Genomic DNA, 6,272 nt, shown 5'->3' with positions numbered 1-6,272 from the left:
ACAAAGGGAAAAATTGCGAATAAGAATAATGACATAACATTATCTCTCAAATATCCCTAAATCAATCCAATCACCTTCATGATTTCAAATTACTAAGAAATGCTACAACCTTTATCACAATCATCTTTTTTTTCCCGAAATTTTAAAAACCTTTCTTTAGCATTCATATTATTTCTACATTGGTTATATTTCCTTATGTTTCCATAGTTCTTACTTTTGTTTTATATTTCGTTCACAGTTCCTATAAATACTTTCCCGTCAATTGCTTCCTTTCAGCTTCATATTCTTTCTTCAATCCTGAGTTCTCGTTTTCAATTCCATTTTTTCTAAACTTTAAAATCTTTTTATCTTTCTTGAACTCATACATTTAATTATCACCGTTTTCCCTGTTTCCCAAAATTTTGTATTCATCTCCTTATTACTATTTAATATTCTTCTCCTTTTTTCTACTTCAATGTAAAATATTCCTAACAATTCTATTTCCTTTTCAAATCTCATTCTCATATTTCTTTTCGTGAATCTTTCAAAAACACTGTAAAATTCTATTCTTAGATTTACCAGTTTTCTTTATTAATAATAAAATGTCAAGCAAAGGTCACAGTGGGGGTCTCAAAATTAAACGAAATTAAACTTTAAAAGTTACAAATAAAACCAAACTATCAATTATCTGTAATTATCATAATATTTCCTCAACGCAGTGTCCATTCTCCTGACGATTACGACAGCATTGTAGAATGGCCGTTTTATGATGCATTTAATATGTTCATTTTATCAAAACATGACATCAAAACTGTAAGAAATATCTTATAATATAAATTTCCTAATAATTTAGTGTTCTCTGGACTAACATTATTCTAGCCATTAACTAATTCTCTTCTTTCTACGCTGCATTTCCTCAATTATCTCCTCTCTTCCCTCCATCTCCCCTTTCTCTGCAGTGCAATCCCTTACTACTGAAATGAAGCTCGCGTGTTTATAATCTCTAAATTGCATCCTCTGACAGAGAAAGCATTTAAACACTAATTCCCTCATTTAGTCCAGCATGCAAACTACGAAGTTTTGTTTATACAAATAATCAGGTAAACGAAATTTGGGATTGGTGCTGGGAAACAACTTCAAATGACCACTGCACATTTGGAATAAATTCTCCAGGAATTGTGATAAGAAAAACTTCAACTGAATCTCTTATACGATCAATACACAGTATCACGATCACGGGGTCGATACACAAAATAATTCCGCATGAAAAAAAAAAACAATCTCTCTCTCTCTCTCTCTCTCTCTCTCTCTCTCTCTCTCTATCATACATTGATGGATGAAAATTTAGAAGACAAGACAGAAAAAAAATATGAGAATTCAAGACATTACGAACTTGACAAGGCCATAAACATGATACCCAATTTCATTTCATGATTATGTTTCTATTCCAGGACTAGCATTTGAATATTTTTTTTTAAATTATTTCAAGGATCGTTAACTTTGCTCTCTCTCTCTCTCTCTCTCTCTCTCTCTCTCTCTGTATATATATATATATATATATAGTCTTTATTATCAAAACACTTGTTTGAATGTGTATGTGAGAGAGAGAGAGAGAGAGAGAGAGAGAGAGAGAGAGATTTTAGCAGCCTTATTATACGTTTGAGGATAAAATAAACGCTCTTCTTCAGCCCTTTCTGTGACCCGTAACAGTCGACTACTTTTCCGGTACATAATGCATCAGTAATGTCAAAATGGGTATAACTGTATAACGAACCTAAAAGTGTTCCGACTCGCTCAGGTATCGAACATGGTAAATGGATGGATAGTCGAGCATACTAATACCTGGCCCATATACAATTCTTTTCACAAATCTGGTTTAATATTTGCCTTAATGATAACTCTTTAAACATAAAATATTTCGTAATCTTTAAGAATCAACTCTTAATCCAATATTCCATTTCTAAAGAATAGACTTAACCTAAAATTACATGCTTTTAATAGACCCTGGTCTAAACATGCATATATTTCATGGCATTTTCAATTATAAACGTTAATTTGCATGCACTCCCCGATTCAGACATACAATTACTTGCATTTTCGAACGAATAATTTACTAAGATCATCTAGAGGAAATTCTAATTTTTCAAGAACTTCTCTCACATGATGAATAATGGAAAATTTAATCAGTAAACGTTATGAAGGAGTTCAAGGCTTCAGTTTGATTTCACCACTGGAAATCCTGTCCAGCTAGAAGTAGTCCAATGCATAAAATTACTGCTTTAGTACCTTAGTCAACTTTTTGTTCGATTTTTATCGTATTTTTGTTATGCTGTCTGAAGTAGAATGAATAAATGAAAGTATAAGAAGTCACTGAGGTGACTGGTATATATGTAAATACATTACGTATGTACCAGTTATATATGTATATGTATATATATATATATATACACATACACACATATATATATATATATATACTGTATATTCCAATTTTATGCATATTGAATATCAGGTTTTATTTTTTTACTTTTCATTTTAAATTATCACATTTCTCTCTCTCTCTCTCTCTCTCTCTCTCCCCTCTCTCTCTCTCTCTCTCTCTCTCTCTCTCTCACACACACACACACACACACACACACATACAATATCCCAAAGATCTTTCCCCGTCCTTCCGTGCCTTAACCACCTCCCACAGGCGAACCCACACAACCACACGTGGAGAAACCCACAACATGAGTCATATGATTGGGTCGGTGGGCGATTCAACGTGGGTATCAATGTTGACAACGATTACAATGATAATGAAGACGATCCCAGGGTATATTTGGACCAAGGTAACCTCAGGTTAGGTTAGGTTTGGTGCGCTTTTGTTTACGTCTGGGAATGGAGCCACTCGGTAGACGTCGTAGTTCCAGTCTCTCTATAACTGTATATCAGAGACGAGGAAATAAACTTGATACCGAGGCTAGGTTAGCCACTGCATTCGATAGCAGGCGATTTTGTGTCGCGCAGGAATTAGCCAGATTCAATTGCTTCGTATTATCTTTATGACTTTCTTGGATAACAATTTTACCATTACCAGGGCCATACTACTACTACTACTACTACTACTACTACTACTACTAATAATAATAGTAGTATTAGTAGTAGTAGTACTCAGGTGACGTTACTGAATATATCAAATACATAATAATAATAATAATAATAATAATAATAATAATAATAATAATGGTCAGTGACGTTAGTAGCTTGGCTAGTAATAATAATAATAATAATAATAATAATAATAATAATAATAATAATAATAATGGTCAGTGACGTTAGTAGCTTGGCTAGTAGCAGTAATAATAATAATAATAATAATAATAATAATAATAATAATAATAATAATAATAATAATAAGAAGAAGAAGAAGAAGAAGAAGAAGAAGAAGAAGAAAAAACTAATACTTGAAGATAAAACATTTTTAGCAATTAATAAACAACACAAAACAGAACCAAACATTCTTTAATCCAACAACCGCACACGCCAATAAAATCCCACTAAAATCTGACCTCTTCTTCAAACACACATGGAGGAACAAACTAACACACAAACAACAACGGGAAACCTTTATCTCGCGTGGCGAGGAGAGAGAGAGAGAGAGAGAGAGAGAGAGAGAGAGAGAGAGTCAGTTCTAGCTAGACCCAGGTGCAGTAAGGATGGCGACGTTACGATACTCGTCAAAGGTCAGTTCTGAGGTTAATCGTCGTAAATTTTATTACAGCAATACTAATGAATATATCCTATATATGTATGAATACATAACCTTTTTGTAGCTGGTTTCGTGTGCGTGGTTTTCGTTCGTGACTAATGAGAAACGAATGCAAATACGTTTTTTAACGGTGAAATGTGCGATTTTCTATGGTGAATTGTAAGTTGTTTAATGGTGAAATGTAAGTTTTTCTATGGTGAATTGTACGTTTTTTTACGGTTAAATGTACGTTTTTCTATGGTGAATTGTACGTTTTATATGGTGAAATGTACGTTTTTATGGTGAATTGTACGTTTTTATGGTTAAATGTACGTTTTTTTCTATGGTGAACATTACGTTTTTTATTGGTTAAATGTGCAGTTTATATAGATAAATAAAGAAATATATATACACACACACACACACATATATATATATATATATATATACATATATTCATATTTTCCGTAATTAAATACATAAATAAAACGGGATTTTTTGATAATGGTCAGTGTCAGAGATGTCAATGTTTTACTTATGTACATAAAAGATGATACCGTATAGTTTAACCGCACATACATATAGTATATCAATATATACTTTCCAAGAATACTTATTGTTTCATTCCACTTGGCAAAGCCTTCGCAAAAGCTTCCTAAATTCGATCGATACTCAAGAGAAGATAACCAGCAACTTATCTGCGTCGCATCTTTTTCCAGAAACCAGGAATTAGGAATCTCGTCCCCTAAGCTGCCACATGACCCTTGACCCATTCGGAGTTTGGTAGTTGTTCTTCAAGTTTTGAGGATGTGTACGAACGTTTTTATCTTTATGCCACTGAAGTTGATGAGTGAATATGTACAGGTATCTCTCTATATAATAAAGAGCAAGTGTCTATTTATATACATTGAGAACAACAACAAAAACCAATGTAGCTGTTTCTAGTCCACTGCAGCACAAAGGGCTCAGACACGTCCTTATTCATGGCGAGTTTTCTTCATCACGCTGACCAGTACGGATTGGTGATGGTGGGAGGTTTTCGTATGATCGTTCACAATAAACCAACCTAGTATGGGTGGCCGGCCCTGATTTGCTGATCACGGGTATAAACAAACACTTTCCCCAGGTTAAGGGATCCCCTCTCAGAAAGGGGCCTCACTATAGATATAAATATTTTTCCGGTTATGCTCAGCTCTCTCCGTCCCTCTGGTAACGGGAGGAGTAGTCATACGCTGGTGAGAAGGGGTCGCATGTGCCTGGGTGTGCACATCTATCTAATTATTTAGCTGTCATTTCTTATGGGTCGCGTACACTAGTATTTATAAATTAAAGCAGAAAATAAAATAAAAGTCAAATCATGCATATAACGTTTGAATGTGCATTAGCATCAATTAAAATAGATAGAAACTTTTGATATATTATATTACTTTGGTATCCTAGTGTATATAAAAAAATTCGTTTGTCGATAAATCTAGATCAATCTCAAGGTGTGTAATCAATGAAATCGAAAAGCTAAGGAGCAACAGAAAAATAGTATGAAACGTAAAAGGCAAAATGTCAGTGAACTTGGGATCTTACACAATGCATTAATATTATTTCACAAGTGTATGTGAGTACGACGTGTCTACAGGCAGGAGAATAATGTTCATATGCTATTTTTTGGTATTAAAATCACGGTAAATTTCAAAATACTTTTGGTACATTATTCGGAATAACAAATTCATTTTCTTTCTAATTATATATTTAGCTGTTGAGTGATATTATCGTCGGAAACAGTCATAAATATTTAATAAATATTTATACCGGAGATAGCAAAGACTATAATAATGAAATACGCTAATACACACACACACACACACACACACATATATATATATATATATATGAGAGAGAGAGAGAGAGAGAGAGAGAGAGATATTGACTGTAGCACCTGGAAATGCAAGAAGTTACAAAAATGAAAATATAATACCTTAGAGGGGTAAAACTATAGCATCTGTAAATGCATGAAGTTACAATAGTAAAAATACAATACCATAAACATTACAAAACGAGAATAGGTCCCGTAGAAGTTATAAATACAACTCACGTCATCCCCAAACTTTCCTGGTTACGACGTGAAAAGTGTGGGTAAGTTTGCTTCTCAACGGGTACAAAAACCTTACGTGGGAGGACAGAGAGAGAGAGAGAGAGAGAGAGAGAGAGAGAGAGAGAGAACGTCTGTGTCCTACTCCTATGCAAGAGTGTGTGCGGGCGCGTAAGCAAGGCCAGGTGACATCATCATCGCCCATTTGAACTTCGTTAAAAGGAACATATTTTCGTTTACGAATTATCTAAGAGTTATTCCAATTATAGAGATTGGCAACCATAATATAGTCACTATGAAATAAACTGGCCTTTAAACGAATGGAATTATGAGCATTTACACTTTTGCTAAGTGATTTTATATTGAAGAAATCATCGTCCAAATTTGACGCGGCTGGCAATGTGTTCTGATTCGGCAATGTCTTCATGAACATATGATCTCTTTCCCTTACAAGGCATTTACCAATGACAGTTATCA

General features: G+C 33.8%; 1 protein-coding gene across 1 annotated transcript in view; it reads left to right on the top strand.

Annotated features, from left to right (window-relative positions):
• Window positions 1–3,654: 3,654 nt before the first annotated feature.
• LOC137616447 (muscle M-line assembly protein unc-89-like) overlaps window positions 3,655–6,272 on the top strand; it is a 185,177-nt gene continuing 182,559 nt past the window's right edge. Inside the window, exon 1 of the mRNA XM_068346200.1 lies at window positions 3,655–3,707. The gene's annotated coding sequence lies outside the window, so the exon portion shown is untranslated. The remainder of the gene's footprint in view (window positions 3,708–6,272) is intronic.

Source organism: Palaemon carinicauda, chromosome 22 (genome assembly GCF_036898095.1).
Source record: "Palaemon carinicauda isolate YSFRI2023 chromosome 22, ASM3689809v2, whole genome shotgun sequence".
NCBI classification, from domain to species: domain Eukaryota; kingdom Metazoa; phylum Arthropoda; class Malacostraca; order Decapoda; family Palaemonidae; genus Palaemon; species Palaemon carinicauda.
Note: the sequence above shows the minus strand (reverse complement) of the source record. Positions and strands in the feature narration are given on the sequence as shown.